This window comes from Equus przewalskii, chromosome 1, assembly GCF_037783145.1.
Source record: "Equus przewalskii isolate Varuska chromosome 1, EquPr2, whole genome shotgun sequence".
In the NCBI taxonomy this organism is placed as follows: Eukaryota; Metazoa; Chordata; class Mammalia; order Perissodactyla; family Equidae; genus Equus; species Equus przewalskii.
The window spans coordinates 162,230,295-162,248,657 of NC_091831.1; the positions used below are offsets into that span (position 1 = coordinate 162,230,295).

At 45.0% G+C, this 18,363-nt stretch overlaps 1 protein-coding gene across 1 annotated transcript in view; it reads left to right on the forward strand.

Annotated features, from left to right (window-relative positions):
- LOC103543775 (granzyme B-like) overlaps positions 1-18,363 on the forward strand; it is a 174,502-nt gene that overhangs the window by 9,011 nt on the left and 147,128 nt on the right. The window lies entirely within an intron of this gene.

An 18,363-nucleotide genomic window follows, 5' to 3' on the forward strand; every position in this document is an offset into this window, starting at 1 on the left:
GAAAATGATGACCTTCTAATACCTGTAGCATCAGAAAGACTGGGATGTTCTTGATTATACCTGTTTCCTTAAAATGGAGTTTAGGTCAGTTTATATCTATTTCTCTCTTTTGATCTAGTCATTTTTCTTCTAGGACTTATTCTTACACAAGGTCTAAAGTATAGGAGTGTTTGTGTGTCTTATTAATAAATATGTTCACCACACCATTGTTTAATAATAAACCCCAAGTTGGAATCAGTATTAATCTCCAAAATAGGAAACTGGTACAATATGGCACCTGCTCATTATTGATTCCTCAACCCTTAACATCTACAGTATCCACTGCAGGAGAAAACTAGGCTAAGAACATTAACAGGTAAGTTATAAAAGAACTAATCAACATTTGGAAAAAAGGAGAAGCTCACTTATTAATCAATGCTAATTAAAATGTTAATAAATTTTTGTTTAGCTAATCAGGAGGGATTTACAAAAATAATGATGCTTACATTCAGTATGGACATTGAGAAAATGGCATTTTTCGACCTTGTGCACAAAAATTCATAAGAATAAAAGGAAGAAAGGAGTCTTTCACCTAGCCTTCAAGCACAATGAGAGAAGCGGGCAAGGTTATTCCTTACAGGTTTGTCACAAAAGTCAAACCTCCGAAACAATGCCAACGTTCAGCACCAATTTGGGGATGAGCTTTTGAAAAGTTTCATACCAGTGAACACTATGGGAACTTAAAAGTTTTGAGACTGAATTAAGTTTTTTTGCAGAGAAGGATGTTCACCAGGTGTGTTTAAGCCAAATTAGTTAGAGAGCTATACATACTCCAATCGTATCTTTGTTTATACTTATATTTTCCTTGTAGGTTTTTTTTTAGTACAACATATTCATTTTCATAATTTTTCTGTATTATTTAGATAACTTAAAAGCCTATTAATTAAATATGAATGAGAACATTAAATGATTAAATGACTTTCAGCAATAGATTTTTAATAAAATGAGGGAAATGTTTATGTTGAATAATTTAAATGATAGGATGAAAAACTAAATATATTGTGATCACACCTAAGTAAAAATACACATAGGAAAAAAATCTATGTGGAAAGTCTTCTGTTGACAGTGGTCAGTTGGGTGGTGAGAGTAAGGATGACATTTTTCTTCTTTCTATTTTTTAACTTATTCTATATTTTAAACTGTATACTGATTAAAATAATTTTATTTTTATAGATATTACAATTCAGAAAATGGTAGGCTTCAGGAAGATGGTTTGTGTGCTAGTTAAGATAACTTTAATTATTCTAACTGATAAACTTGAACATTTCAGTGATTAACACAACAGAAGTCTTTTTCTTGCTCACACACAGTCCAAAATGACTTCCTGGTGCGTGGTGCCCCTTCTTTCTCTCAAGTGTCCCATTTTGGACAATCATTACATGGTCAACCCATGATCAAGGGACTAGACTCAGTTCCCTGAAGGTGGCATCCGTGTTCCCCGTGTTCACCTGCATCAAACCCTGGAAGGCGAGGAGTCTAAACAGTCAGCACAGGACTGTGCTGGGGACCTGGTCTGGAAGGTGCCCACAGCATTTCCACTCACATCCCATTTGTGGCAACAGTCACACAGCCACACCTGACCTCAAGTGAGGCTGCACAGTGTGGTTCACCTGTGTCCCCTGGAAGAACAGGAAATTGTTTTATTAAACTGCTAGCTCATCTCGACCACAATGCTTAATAGTGTTTGCTGTTTATAACAATCATGAGACCTAAATTTTTTTCTGCCTATAAAATTAATACATTTCAATTATAGAAAAAAACTAGATAAGATAAAGGTGAAAATAAGAGTCACATAAAACGGTTGTTCTGGTTCTTGTCTTTTTCTTTAACAGATTTAGTATCAAATTGCATACACTATTCTATAGTCTACTTTTTCCACCTGATATCAGATGATACAAACCGCTCCATGCCACTAAGCAGTCTCTAAAACATGATGCTTTTGAACAGCTGCACAGCATTCCACCCATGAATGCATCACAGTGTGTATCACCACTCTCCTATCTTGAATATTTGGATTGTCTGAGTGTTTGTGGTAGAGGGTTTCAGGGACTATGTCCACCTCCACCTCTTCCTATATTTACTCAGGGCCCTAGGATCAGCTGCTCAGTCTCAGAAGTGACTTTTTCTGCCAGGAAACACTGAGGATCTGGCACCTTTTTCAAATCTCTGCCACTTCCAGAGTCTAATTCGCTCTTTTCCCACTAACTCCTTTGAGGGGAAGACTGTATGCTGATGTCACTGAATGTCCTGTGTCCCCTGCTCTTTCTACAAGGGCAACAGCGCAGGTCACTTCTTGGAAAGAGAGTTTCTCGCTCCAGCAGACATGTGTGGTGGGAAGACAATGGTGCGGGCACAGCCTTCTCCCAGCACTGACACTCCATGAAACATTACAGACCCATCAGTAAAAACTTCTCAAAGAGCTTCCAAAACGTCCTTCTGAGAGTGGCATTAAGGCAGCCCTGAGGATGTCTGGAATGGCTCGGTAGTACACTGCTCTCCTGCAAAGCCAAGAGCGACGAGATTGGTTTCTGACCACAGCAGCATCAGAAGGATGAAGGGTAAGTGACCCAGCATAACCCTTCACAGGAGATTTACATTGTTGGCAGCCTAGGGGGCCCTGGGAGGAGGTGGCATGCACAAGACTTTAATGTCCCAACATCCCAGAGAAGAAAAATGTTGGAACTGATGGAAATGTAATAAAACAGTCCAAAGTAGTTGCAACTACTTGTGGATGTTTTGAAACATTTCACACTAATCTTTGATCTAATATTACAATGTTTTACTAAAACAGAAAATGAAACATTTAAAAAACATAGGTATCCCTATCTACTCTCATACATTCCACTCTCCATGAACAACTCATGGAAAGAAATGGAAGGACAGCTAATTTTTGACAAAGGAGTCAAGAACATACAATGGAGAAATGAAAGTCTCTTCACTAAATACTGTTGGCAAAACGGGACAGCCACAGGAGAAAGAATGAAAGAATGAAAGTGGACCATTATCTTTAGCACACACACAAAGTGAGACCTGAAACAATAAAACGCCTAGAAGAAAACATAGGCAGTACTCTCTGGGACCTGGGTCTTAGGAGTATCTTTTTGAATAGCATGTCTCCTCAGGCAATGGAAACAAAAGAAAAAATAAACAAATGAGACTACACCAAACTAAAAAGCTTCTGCACAGCAAAGGAAACCATCAACCAAACAAAATGATAGCCTAGCAACTGTGAGAAGATATTTGCAAATCATATATGCCATGGGGATTAATTTCCAAAATACATAAAGAACTCATGCAACTCAACAACAAAAAAGTGAACAACTCAGTTCAAAAAATGTGCAGAGGATATGAACAGACAGTTTTCCAAAGAAGATACACAGACGGCCAACAGGCCATGACGAGGTCTTCAACATCACTCATAATTAGGGAAATGCAAATCAAAGGTACAACTAGATATCACCTCACACACTTAGAAATGGTTATTATTAAAATGACAGAAAATAGCAAGCGTTGGAGAGGATAGGGATTAAAGGGAGCCCTCATACACTGCTGGTGGGAATGCAAACTGGTGCAGCCACTATGGAAAACGGTATGGAGATTCCTCAATAAACTAAAAATAGAAATATCATATGATCCAGCTATTCCATTTCTGGGTATTATTCCAAAGTACATGAAAACATTAATTCAAAAAGATATGGACCCCTATGTTCATTGCAGCATTATTCACAATAACCAAGACCTGGAAGCAAGCTGCGTGCCCATCATGGAGGAATGGATAAAGCAGACACGGTGTATATATACAATGGGATACTGTTCAGCCTCCAAAACAATGCCATCTTGCCATTTGCAGTAACGTGGGTGGACCTCGAGTGTATTTGGCAAAGCGAAATAAGTCAGATGGAGAAAAATGAAAAAGCATATGATTTCACTCATATGTGGAAGATAAAAAAAAACACACAGTTACCAAGAACAGATCGGTGGTCACCAGAGGGAAAGCAGATGGGCTGAGGCGAAAAGGGGTAAGGGACACATATGTATGGTGACAGACGGAAAGTAGACTCTTAGTGGTGAACACAATGCAGTCTATACAGAAGCTGAAATCTAATGATGTCCACCTGAAATTTACATGATCCTGTAAACCAATGTGACCTGAATAAAATAAAAATAAATGAATAAATAAATAAATAAATATGAAGTGGGAGCACCCAGGGTCTCAGCAGGGTGGCCAGGGTTCAGAGGGAAGGTGGGCAGGCTTCCCCTTTGCTCCTTCATCTCCTTCAGCTTATTCCTGGTGTCCTCACCACATCCCACCAACACCACGACTGTGTTTCTTTCACCTTTCTCCATGCATTACTAAGTATAAATGAACAAGGAATCCAGGAAATGTATATTATTCAGAGAAAGTAAAATTCCAAATGACTGAGCTCTAATCCCAGAGAAACAGGAAACAAAGGAAATGGGCAGCCATCAACTTTCATGCATTGTTGGGAAATTATTGAATTTCGTGGGTTTAGCATTCTAAGACACAAGCTCCAAGCACCCACGTGTCACCCTGGGTTCCTGTTTCGGGGGCCAGCACTGACTCAGCGGTTCTCTGGGGGGGATGGCGGTGTTGGCTGGAATGACTCTCTCAGCCCCAGATCACTGGCACTTAGGGGGCAAGCCTCCTGGGCAGCTGGGAGATGAAACCTATCACACCAGCAGAAGAATGAGATTGTGAATTCTGACCCCCAGCCCCAGGCTTCCTTCCTGTCTTGGAGGATGAAAGGCTGGCAGGAGGAAGCAGCAGCAGCAACTCACTGGGCAGCCTTCCTAGGAAGATGCACTCCCTCGTGCTCCTCATGGCCATTCTCAAGCCCCCAGGGCTGGGGTAGGTGAGTGACTGTCTCCAACCTCAGAGACATGAGCCCTCTCATAGACCTTGGAGGCAGCCTGCCTAGGCACTGCCTACCTCTGCATCGTGGGGCAAGTTAGTTGAATTCACAGTTCCTCAGGATCCTCACCGTAAAATAGGGATCATTTGATGCCTACCTCATAGAGTTCCTATAAGAGTTAAATTAGTTGGTGTACATAAAACTCGTGGAATTTCCCCTGGCACCTAGAACACGCTATATAAATGTGCTCTCTAAATTCATTTTGAGGGACTGGCCCGGTGGTGCAGTGTTTAGGTTCCCACGTTCTGCTTCTCGGCAGCCAGGGGTTCACCGGTTTGGATCCAAGGTGCAGACATGGCACCACTTGGCAAAAGCCAGGCTGTGACAGGCATCCCACGTACAAAGAAGGGGAAGATGGCCATGGATGTTAGCTCAGGGCCAGTCTTCCTCAGCAAAAAGAGGAGGATTGGCAGTAGTTAGCTCAGGGTAATCTTCCTCAAAAAATAAATAAATAAATAAATAAATTCACTTTGATATCCATGTGTCAGAGCCTGGGAGACAAGGAGACAGCAATAATAATCCCATCAGCTCACATGTAGAATATTAAAGCCAGATCCAAGCTGGTCATGAGCTGACCATGAGCTGCACTCAGAGGGATCCGGGAAGCTCCCTGAGGATGAAAGTACCAGGGACTTCAGGAAGAGGCCACTCCAGTGGGCTCCCATCCAACAGCAGAGCATCTCTCCTCAACAGGGGAGGCTGAAGCTGGCCAGGCCTGGACCAAGGGTTCTTCTCCTCCTTTGGGGGAGGTGGGAGGGAGTTGAGGTCTGGGATGGGAAGTCAGCAGTGTTTCCTGAAGAACCTCGAGTGCCCTCCCAATGTGTGGAGCAGACCCTTCCAGGCCCAAGCTCTGCTGTCCTCTGCATCGTGTCTCCTGTCTCCCACTTTCTAGTCTTTCTGGAGCACCAAGCTGTTCCCCACATCGAGGGTTCTGAGAGAACAGAGATGAGTACTGAACACTTCCTTTCAGGGGAGATCATCTGAGGCCAAGAGGCCAGACCCCATTCCCATCCCTACATGGCATATCTTCAGACCCAGACTCCAGTCAGTCTGGCCACTTGCTGGGGATTCCTGGTGCAAGAAGACATTGTGCTGATGGCAGCTCTCTGCTCAGGAACATGAGGCACTAAGGAGCTACCTGGGTGACCAATCACACAGGTCAAGAAGAGTTCAAGAGAGACGCCATCTGAAAGCAGGGTCCTAGCAATGAAGGGGTGACAAGGACACCAGGTAGGTCTCCAGGGTAGAGAATGGGCCAATGTAAAGGAGGACAAAAGAAGGACATAATCAAAAAGAGCAACAGGGGAAATGCAAGGCACACATTGGGGCTGAAAATATGAATTCAAGCTACTTCTCAATTTATTCTACAGGAAGTAAAACTCAGGGTCCCATCCCACTGTCCCCTATGATCCCAGGCTCAGGGCTTTGGAGAAGCAGAGGTCACAGACAGCTCAGCCCCACAGCCCTCCAATCCCCTCAATTACTTCAGCTACAATCACATCACCCTGGGCTGTCCTCCTGCCCTGCAGAGCTGGGAGACCCAGCAGCAGCGGCTCACACCTACTTCTAGGCCAGCTTTCCTTTGCAGCCATAGAAATGTCATCCTGGGGGACAAGGACACCAGGTAGTTCTGGGGGTAGAGAATGGGCCAATGCAAATGAGGTAAAAAGAAGGACATAATCCAAAAGAGCAACAGGGGAAATGGAAGGCACAGATTGGGGTTGAAAGTATGAATTCAAGCACTTCTGAATTTATTCTACAGGAAGTAAAACTCAGGGTTCCACTGTCCCCCACCATCCCCAGCTCAGGGTTTTAAACAAGCAGAGAGCACAGACAGCTCAGCCCCACAGCCCTCCTGTCCCCTCAATTCCATCAGCTAAAATCACACCACCCTGGGCTGTCCTCCTGCCCTGCAGAGCTGGGGGATGGAGCTTCTGTGCCTCACACCTACCTCTAGGCCTCCTTTCCTTCCCAGCCATAGAAATGTCATCCTGGGGGCCCACAACGCAGGGAGGCTGAAAAGCACCCAGCACTCATATCTGTACTCAGAGCCATCTGCCACCTAAATGTGATCAGTAGGAGAACCTGAATGACATCATGCTACTGCAGGTACCACCTACCTGACCCTCTGGCTCCCCAGCTCAGCTGGCTTTCTCCCATCATGGGGACTCCACCTGTCCTGGGACCATGGAGGAGGAAGCAGGCACAGTGTCCTGGTAGTGGTGGAGGCAAGGGATGAGCTCTGCCCAGGAGTCCCTGAGGGCCTGAACTCTTCCTGCCAGCTGGAGAATAGAGCCAGACTGAACCGGGTTTTGAGTGCTCTGCCTTGGACTCAGGCCAGGCCTAGTGCTGGGGCCAAATGCATTGTGGTGTGATGGGGCCTGGTTGGCATGTGTGCTAGAGCAGACATAGTCTAGGATGTGAGCCTGAGACTGTAGAGGGATCAGGAGTGCAGTGATCGCTTCAATTTCTACACCCGCCCAAGGTAGATTTGTGGGGGGAACCAGAGGAAGGGAAAGTCCACGTTCCTGGTAAGGCCCTGGGCATCTGCCAACACTGCCCAAAGCAGACGGGCCTGACCTGTATTGACCAGTTGGAACTGACTACATCCTGTCAGCCTCAGTCTGGGGCCCAGACCTAAGTGACATGGGGCTTTCCCCTATCAATCTGGTCTCCAAGGGATTGCAGAAGCACTGGATACACAACCTACACATACACAGCTTTGTCCTGGGGAAGGGGAAGGTACCCTGACTTGGGGTGAGCTACAGACAATAAACACAGTCAGGACTGAAGACCATCAATGGAAAGTTCCAGAAGCTTGTCTTCTCCATCTCAACAATCTCCCATCTCAAACACACCTTGCACTCAAGGAGCCCACCAGTCCCTAGCTTCTCTGAGGCCTGGGCCTTAGGATAGCAGGAGTTGGTAGGCCTGATTTCATGTCCCTTCTTCTCATCACACACAGGGGGAAACCACAGGCCGCCTGGTGTGTCACAATGAGGCCCACGGCCTCATCTCCTATGGAAATAAGATGCGGACTCCTCCAGCAGTCTTCGCCCGTGTATCCAGCTTCCTTCCCTGGATAAGAAGAACAATGAGATGCTTCAAACAGTGGGGTCAGACTGAGATGCCCCCATGACCCACTCTTCTTTGTGGCAGAGGACAGTTCCAGGGCCTGCCAGAGCCTTAATAAATGACCATGCCTAGAGCAGAAATATCCGATTTCTCATTTGCTCACTGAGCATCATTCAGTACACAACAAATGTGTGCCAGGTCTGAGTCTGAGAAAATCCAGGAAAATGGGGTCTCTTCCTCAGGACAAATGAATTCCCCTGAATGTCTTGGAGACCAGGATAAACTACTTCCCTCCTCCAAACTATGCGTTCCCTCTGTCCTTGGGTTGGGATGGAAGGACATCTCTCTCCCAGGGCAAAGCTCTCTCCTCTCTGCCCTACCAGAGACCCTCAAGTAGATATTAGAGAACAATGCACCTTCCACATCCCCCGAGGATTCAACCAACGGGGTTCGACCACCCAACGACGGTTGCATCCTACTGAACATGCACAGACTCTTTCTTGTCATTTTCCCTAAACAACAACTACAGTATTAACAGCCATGGCATTTGCACTGTATGAAGTATTACATGTAATAGAGATTATTTAAAATGTACAGTAGGAAGGACGTGCATAGGTTATACGCAAATATTGTCATTTTATACAAGGAATTGAACAGCTGGAGATTTTCTTACCAACAGGGGTCCCTGAAGCCATCCCCCTCGGATACTGAGGGATGACTGTAAACTCTAAAACTGTGTGCCACGGTGTGTGTAGAACAGGCAGGACAAAGAGCAGAACTGAAATTCCACAGAAAGCCCAATTTAACACAGAGTAAAGGTGACATCTCAAATCACTGGGAAATAAGATACTTTTAATAGACGGTGATAGAACAACCAGGTAGTGATTTGGGGAAAAAGAGAAAATTGGATCCACTCTTCACACTATAATCTAAAATAACCCTCAAATGGATTAGATGTCTCAAGGCAAAAAATTAAACCATGCAAGGAATAGAAGAAAAAAAAAATTTGCTTGCTGAAAAAAGCTAAAAAACACCTATGTTCACAGCAGCACTATTCACTACGGCCAAGAGATGGAAGCAACACATGGGTCCATCACAGCCAGAGTCCTTCTCCTAAACACTTCACCACACCAGCCCCCACTGTACTATGGAGCAATGTTCTCATTTTCAACATGAGCAGGGTCCACTTGTTCTTTTGATACTCTGAAGATATTCAAAACTCCCAACAAAATGTTGGCTGAAATAATATGACTTTTTAATTTTTCTTTTGAGGAAAATAGGCCTGATCTAACATCTGCCACCAATCCTCCTCTTTTTTGCTGAGGAAGACTGGCCCTGAGGTAACATCCCTGCCGCAACTTCCTCTAGTTTATATGTTGGATGCCTGCTACAGCGTGGCTTGACTAGCGGTGCATAGGTCCACACCAGCATCTGAACTGGCTAAGAATGGGCTGCCGAAGTGCAACATGTGAACTTAGCCGCTATGCCACCAGGCTGGCCCCTAAAATAGCATGACTTTTACGCTAAAGATTGGCCCATTTTCAAAGAGAAGATGACTGAAATCACTTAATTTAAAATCATGCTTTAAATGCTTTCTGAAGGTAACTATACAGAATGAGCTGACAGATTTTTCTACCTCCAGCAAAATATCAATTACTCTTGCAGTGTATACAGAAACTGATCAATAATAATGTACACCTGAAATTACACAATGTTATAAACCATTATGTCCTCAATAAAATAATTGAAAACAACAAAGCTTTTACTCATTGCAGGGTGACATGTACCATCTGAACTTTTGCAATTTCCATGACCTTAAATTCAATAATCACAGAGGACATATTTTGTTAAATCCAAGTGAGTATACCCAGAAATGCTATGGGAAATGTGACCATTACTACATCGGTCTTGCTTATCAGAAAGTCATAATATTCAGTGTAAGCCATTTATCAACAAAATTTTAATCAAGAATACATCTTTGACAATACTCAGTCACTCTCCATATTTGCTACCATCTGCCCATAAGAACTCTCCTTTACTAGCATGCCTGGGAGAATAACAGTCTGATTATTAACTGTTTGCATTGGAAAATGGAAAGAACACTTGATAGTGGGGAGGGGGGAGGAGAAAGCAGTGGAAGAGTCCCCCATTCAGCCCTTCTTCACTGCGTCAATTAGTTAGAGCACAGCGCACAGCCCAGTCTCAGGACTCAGTCCCAGGAAACACCCAGGGCAGACATGTCCCACTCCCATGTCTTTCTGTGCCTGTCAGCACTTCCCAGGCAGCTCTCTGCCTCCAGCTGCTCTGCTGAAGAGATTTACACACCTCACAATGCTCACCTCCAGGAGACAATTCCTTCCTGACCATCCTGGCAGCCAGGCCCACCACCTCCCACAGCTCTGCACTCTTCTCTATTAAGGAAACCTCAGCAGCAGAACTGTGGCAAGCAAGTGTTTTGCACAATGAAATCTAGTGAAAAAGAACTAACTTCCTCCCTCTATCTCTCTCCAGGTGAAGACTCTGTGCATTAAAGGCCCCACTGAGTGACTGAGAACTGGTAAAACCACGACAAGCTTGTGCCTAGTAACCTCACCCAGAACTAAAGTGGTCTGCAGGGAGCGCACACTAAACTCAACTTCGTTCATCCTCAACCCTCCTCTAAGACTCCCCTTCTGGACTCTCCTTACCTTCCTCCTACTCTCCTTAACATCCCATCTCTACTTCTTCCCCAATCTCCATGCTGCACTCCCACACGCAGGATTCTATCTTTGTCTGAAACTACCAAGAATTTGATGGATGACTGGGCTCTTGGATAGTGTCTTTCAGGTGAGACTAGAGGAAGGCACTGTTTTTTTTTTTTAAAGTATTCTTTTTGGTGAGGATCATTGGCCCTGAGCTGACATCTATGGCCAATCTTCCTCTGTTTTTTTTCCCTCCCCAAGGTCCCAGTACATAGCTGTTTATCTTAGTTGTAGGTCCTTCTAGACCTTCATCGTGGGATGCTGCCACAGTGTGGCTTGATGAGCAGTGTGTAGGTCTGTGCCCAAGATCCGAACTGGTGAACCCTGGGTAGCCAAAGAGGAGCCTGTGACCTTAACCACTGGACCAGGAGGCAGACCCCAAGGGTACTTTTGCATGAATATGAAAAAAGAGTTCAGGTGTCAAACAGCAAAAGTCTAAAAGGGAAAGGATTGGGTCAAGTGATGATATTTTAGGAAGTAGGCTGATGCTAATCACACATGCAAGGCATTGTGGGGTGATATTCGGGCTCTTTGACCACCCAGAATTCAACCAAGGTAGGGAACATCACTTCAGATTAAAGCAAGAGTTCCCCAAAACCCTATTCATTCCTTAGGAGAGCTCAATATTTCCTCCTAGTGAATGTGGTCAGGCTGACTCAGCAACTGCCTAATAATGGGGTTCTCACAACACCTTCAACACTTGCAGAGAGCCCCAGCCAGGCTACCTCTGTGACCCAACCTTGTCTCAGTCCTACCCTGGAATTTGCTGAGCCCCATCACTATTGTCTACAACCATTCACTGAAAGGATAGAAATGAAAACATTCTCAAAGGGCAATGATGGACCTTTTCCTTTCATGGTCCACTCACTTGTAACCAAGACTCTGATCAAGTATTAGGTTGGCACATGATTATCGTGGAAGGAAAACTGAAAATGGGGTATATAACTTTCCGTTCCCCAAAGCTAAGAGTGGTTCTCTATCTCAAGAGCTGTTGTCTGGATCAAAAGCAGAAGAGCTTACTAATAGCTTCCTAGGTCTCACGTTCACCTGTCCAACTACGGCTGAGCCACTCAGTTCTACCAGGGCAAATACCCAGAACCTAACTGATCCATAGACTGTTGCCTCACCATTGCGCCCAAGGCTCTAGTGCAGACTGGCTCCCACCCAGGCCTCTCTTCCCCATTTCTCTATCTCATTCTGAGCTCCCAACTTTGTATCTGCCCTCATTATTCTGAGAGCTAAATGCCTTAAGAAAATAAAGCCCAGCAGGTCTTCAGATGTGGACATCTCCCACACACAGGCAAGCCAAAGCAAATTTGTGTGTTATTCACTCCTGCATCAAACAAACTTTTAACGGTATTTCATATGTGTCTGACTCAAGATGAAAGAGAAAGGTACTAGGGTATTCTGCCTGATCAGCTCAAAATATTCAGGTCTTATGGACCAGCCTCATCCTGGAAGGCAGCAGGACACAAGTGTCTGAGATGCTCAGGGACAGAGAAGTAACCAGCACAGGCAAAAGAAAGTGTTTTCCAGGTCTTCTGGACGGTCTAGCCCAAGGACCCAAGCTTTCCACCTAAGACATATCTGAAGCATGCTTGATACAGACCAGAGCTGAGCAACTCATCACAACAGGAAGAACCTGAGAACTAAGGAAGCAGCCAGGCCATGCTATGATGACACTATGATGCCCACAGAAGCCAGGAGCCCCGACTCAGTGTGTAGTGGTCCTGACAATGAGCTCCCTTCCCCACCATTTCCACTTCCACAAACTATCCAGGTCTGGTAACCAGATCTGTTCTCTGGTGTCCAGAATTCTCTTCAGATCCCAAGACAAGGACCTCCTAGACTCAGCCTCAAGCTGAGCTTTCTCATACCTCATGCCAAGCTAACCTGTCAGTCATGAACTTGATCAGAGTTATGGAGGAAGATCCCATCCTCCACCCTAGTGAGCAGCTCCACTGAGGATCAGGACTGGGGATGTGGTTTCTGGAGGCAACGCCACTTATATTCCTACTTCTCAGGACAGTGAGTTTTCTAGAAAGAGCAGAGAAGCAGATCCCAGACGGAGATAGTCACTCTTCATTGGGGCTATTTCCTTGGAAACAGGAACAGAAGCCCTTAGGAGGCATCAAGCACCTCTCAGTTGTCCCTGACAACATCAATACCCCATTCAGATAAAGAATTGTCCTTCTCCTCTCTCTTTCTCTTCCAAAATATCCCAAAGAGTGGAGCTCCAGGCCTCTCTGTCCAACCTGAACACATTCACGAGAAGTTAGGAGGACCCTCCACTTCCTCGTGGTGGTCGGGGGCAGAAGGATGAGTTCAGGCAAACTTTGTGCCATGCCTTGCTCCCTCCCCAGCTCTTCTTCTGTACTGTCTACTTTCCTTCAAATCTCCTCTGGCTTAGAGTTGGCCTACTGCCTAAAAAGGTCTAATTGATAAATAAGGAGTAAGGCTTAAGAAGAGAACATGCTCAAGGCTCTTGTATTCGCATAAGAATCTCTTGCAAATTGATGAAAACAAGATGTAGAATGGTGATTTTCCAAGACTAAGGGGACAGGGCATAGGGAAGTTACTGTCTAATGGGTTCAGAGTTTCCATCTGGGAAGAAAAAAAGTTCTTGAGATGGATAACCATGATGGTTGCACACAATGTGAATATACTTAATGCCACTGAGCTGTACACGTAAAAATGGTTAATAGCTACATTTTATGTTATGTATATTTTGCCACAATTTAAAAAGTAATAGTAAAAAAGAATCTCCTATAAGATAAAAGGAGTGACAAATAAAAATGGCAAGAATTAGGATATATTGGAGTATATGAGGAAGCCATTTGGTATAAAACTAATTCGGCCTGATTCTCTTTTTCAAAAGGGCCTGACTGTGGCTATTGAGCACACATTGCATATCTACTTAGACATTTCCTATGGCCAGAACAAAGGCCCTTGAGATAAAGGTGCAACTTTCCCCCACATTAGCATTTCCTTAGGGATAAGCATTTTTCCTTAGGCTAGGAATTGATTGCTGCACTCACCTCCCAGCTCACCTGTGACCACCCAGCTGGAGACAACAGACTGCCACCCTGCTGTGTTCACCGAGACAGCAGACCTACCTGCTATTTCCATCAATCGCTGTGCCGACAGAGCAGTCTCGCGACTATTGTAAAAGGGACATTTCAATCCTATGTGAAACATCCTCTTTGAGGGTATATAACCACCCTTATACCCCGACTTCTTTGGAGTGCTCTATTCCTTTGTGGAAAGACTCTCCCGGGTTATAATCCTCAGATTTAAGCTCAGAATAAACTCACCCAAATTTTCATTTATAGATTGGATATGGATTATTTTCGTCGACAGGAGCAAAGCTCTGATTGTAGAAGAAGCTATTTGGAGTGATGAATAAAAATGACATGTAATAGAATATATTGGAGTATATGAGGAAGCCATTTGGAGTAAACCTAATTTGGCCTGACCTTGCCTTTCCAAAAGGGCCTGACTGAGGCCATTGAGCATGCAGTGTATATCTGCTTTAGATATTCCCTATGGCAAGAACAAAGGCCCTTGAGATAAAGGTGAAACTTCCCTCCCCCTCCCAATTTTGGCATTCCCTTAAGGATTAAGCATCTTTCCTTAGGCTAGGAAGTGATTGCTGTGCTCACCTGTGACAACCCAGCTTGAGACAATAGACTTGCCTGGTGCTATGCCCACTGAGATAACAGACCCACTACCTGCTGTGTCCATCAAGTGCTGTGCTGACAGGGCAATCTTGTGACTATTGTGGGAGGGACATTTCAATCATATGTGAAACAGCCTGTTTGGGGGTATTTAACCACTCTGTATACCTCACTTCCTTGGTGCCCTTTCTTCCTTCGGGAAGAAAGGCCCCAGGCCATGGTCCTCAGATTTCAGCTCAAGATAAGCTCTCCCAAATTTTCCTTTATAGATTGTATAAGAAACTTGTGCTAGCACAGCCGCATGTATAAGAAACTGTCACCCCCTAGTTACCAGGAGGAGCTGAGGGATGGATTTGGATATTTTAACTGTTCTCCAAATTGTTCTTTTTCCTTTTCTTATGTTAATGAGATGCTATCACCAACCACCCTGAACCAGACCAAACCTCACCAGAGAGTTATGCCTACAACCTTTGCCTTATCTTTAATGCTAAGAGCTCTCCAGGATGGCTTAGGCCTTATTACCAAAACCTGCAGTGTGTGTGGAAGCATGTCTTCCATGTGAGCCAGCACAAGAGAATACCCACCTCTCCCTTTTGAATATTCATTCCTCGGCTGAAATGGATGTCCCTGCTTCCCTGTTTTCGGGGACCCCGTGACTTTGGAAATGATTCCCCATGGTCTCTTACTTAATATACTTTGAGACACAACTACTTCTGGTGAAGAGTCTAATTTAACTCTCCAGGAGGGAACAGTCTTCAGGTTTGGTAACGAAACCAGCTATGGAAATTGTGAAAACTCTCATGGTTTTAAGTGATGAAATGCACTCAAATGATAAACAACTGCTTTGGGCAAAAATTACATTCTACCATCTCTGATTTTCTATACTTCCAAAACTTCATAGACATTATTTAATAGATACTTCATAACTCAACGGGTTAACACACATTTGATTAATAAATCACTACAACATTGTCTTTTGGTTTCCAAATCAGGGGTGGGGAGGAGGCATCAGTCATCAGAGGCAGGAGAACAGTAATGTCCCCTGTAAGCAACAACCATGCCTGGGACAGAGAATGAAATGAGAAGACATGTGACATGTTCCACCTCCTGGACAATGACTGATCCAGCAGATGCAAAAGCAGCATGAACATTATACCTAGTTTGAGACAAGACTTCAGAAGTCTTCTGATATCTATATTAAATTATATAAGAACAAAGAACAATAATTTAAACTGTCAAGCTGATTGCTCGTATTATTAGTAGCATGATGCCTTGAGACTTCTCCCATCCAAAAGTTGACAGCCCTCCAGCTCCTGTGCGCAGAGAACTCCGAGAGCAACCATGCCAGGTTCCTGACCAGGGACAGGCAGCCTCAGGGTCAAAATCTTTGCCTCCATCATGTTCTTCGCTGTCGCACAAGATTACCTGTGCCAGGTGGGACAAGAGTGACCACAGAACTCAGAATGAGAGACAAAGCTCTGTTTCTCCCCTTTCAGTCTCTATCTGCATGTCCAAAACTACTTTAACACTGGGTTTTTAAAACTTTGAAATATCAAGAAGTTGAGAGCAACATTAGCTTTACTGGGGCAACCTGGGACCACAGAGTGAACTCACGTGCATTTGTCTGTCAAACCCTCCTCTCAAACTCTCCTACTCTGTCATTGCCTTCTCTTCCTAGCGCTCTCATCAGCCTTCCATGAGCACGTCATCCCCAATCCCTGCTCTCACCCCCACCTGAACAGTTTGCAGTTGCCTAAAACTACCAAGAAGCTGATGGAAGACTTGGCTCTTGGCTGGGGTGTTTTAGGAGAGACCAGTGCTGGTACTTTGACATTTATACTAAAAATAAAAACTCTTGGGCCAGCAAAAAAATGCAGCTCTACAAAGAGTAGGATTGCACAGATGCATGCTATTTTAGGAAGTTGCCTAATCTCAAATTCAAGGCACAGTGGGGTCATATTCGTGTTCTTGGAGGATCTCACTCAGGGAAAGAGGACACCATGTCTGGCTAATGCCAAAGCCCACCAAAGCTCCTTCTCCATTCCGAGTGTCCAGTACTTTCTAGGTGAACGTGGTCATGTGATCAACAGCCTAAGAATGTGGTTTTTGCAAAACCGTTACCACACAAACCCCTCTCTCTAAGGGGAAGAGCGATCTGATGAAAGCTCTAATCTTGGGAATCTATAGAACTAGGAGGAAATTGGTGGTCACTGAGCCGGCTACTTCTTGCTTCACCTCTACGATTGAAAAGCCTGGAAGGAAAAAGCATGTACAACTTCAGACCTGATCAGCCTGCTGCTTCTGTTCTTATTGGCCAATCTCCTACCCTCCAGGGCTGGGGGAGTTAAGCGCTCCTGTAGACCCTCAGAGGTCTGGCTTATTCCATCAGACACTTCCACAGTGTCCCAGTGAGGCTGTCCTTATGATTCTTCCTTCCCTCGGTCCATTCCCAGAAATTTGCTGATCCCCAGATCTGTCACTAGATATGCAGGGTCGAGAAATTACAGAAAAGATATCCACTCACAAAAGGACCTGGTGGGTCTTCTCACTTCCAAGGGTCAAACTCTTGTCATCATGAAAATGACTTAATTTAGGATAGCACGCGATTCCGGTGGAAGGGAAAGCTGGAATAAGCACTATAATTCCCCCACTCTCTAAAGCAACAAGTGGTTATCTAACCCAGGAGCTATTGTCTGGATCAAGCATAGAAGAGCCAGCTACTACACAGTTTTCTATGTGTCACCATCAGTGAGTCCCCATTCTACATAGTCACTCAGCTCTACCAGAGCAGATATCCAGAATCTAATTGAGCCATCCGAGTGTTGCCTTACCAGTGCTCCCACGACCCTAGTGGAGTCTGGCTCCCACCCAGCCACTCCAGCACATTTCCCCAACTCATTCTGATTTCCCATCCTTTGTATTCTGCCCTCTATGTGCCTGAGAAAGATAAACTGTACTGGACGTCAGATTTCATTAAAACCTCTCCTCTCCAGCCTCTGACCAAAGCAGATTTGAGGACTAGACATTCATGTACCTCACGAGCATTTCTGGGGTATGTACTATGTGCCTGACCCAGGATGGGGGAGAAAGAAGCAAGAGAATTCAGCCCCATGAGCACAAAATGTTCAGGTCAGACTAGACCCATCCTGGAAGTAAGCAGGACACAGGAGTCTGAGAAGCTCAGGGACAAAGATGCAACCAGGGTCAGAGAGAGAGAGTAATTTCCAGGCATTCTAGGAGAGTCTCCTTAACAAGCATATGAAGTGTGTTTGCTCCAGAACAAGGTCTGAGCTCCTCATCTCTGTTGGAGGAAAGTGAGAACTAAGCCAGGAAACAAGTCATGCTGCAAGCCCACCAGCTGCCCGCTGAAGCCTGCAACCCCCTCTCATTGTCTTGGGTCCCTGAGGACACTACAACCACCCCAGCCTCTGATCATCCCATGGGTTTAGGCCACCAGCCAATGCCCATTCCCTTTTTTCCATGAACACAGAGATTCAGGGAAATTTTCTCTTTCAGGGAAGATCAGATGGGGCAGAAGCCAGAGCGCACTTCAGGCCCCACACTGCATCTGTCCTTTCCTACAATGACAAAGAAACTCAGAGCAGATGAAGGAGGGGTCCTGGTATGAGACAAGTTCGTACTGAGAGCAGCTAACTGTAATGGAAGATGAGGATTACAGATGGATCCTTGCCTTCCTGAGAACCCTGGTACCATCCCGCAGCCCATAACTCAGGAAGGTCCCTGAGCACAGAGCCAATGACTTATCAGAGGAGCAACCTGATCGGCTCAGGCCAGGATACAGTGAGTGTGGGATCCAGGGGTGGAGCGTGTGGACCGAGGCCTGGGTGACAGACAGGCTGCTGAAGAACCAGGTTGGGTCACTGCCACAGAGCACAG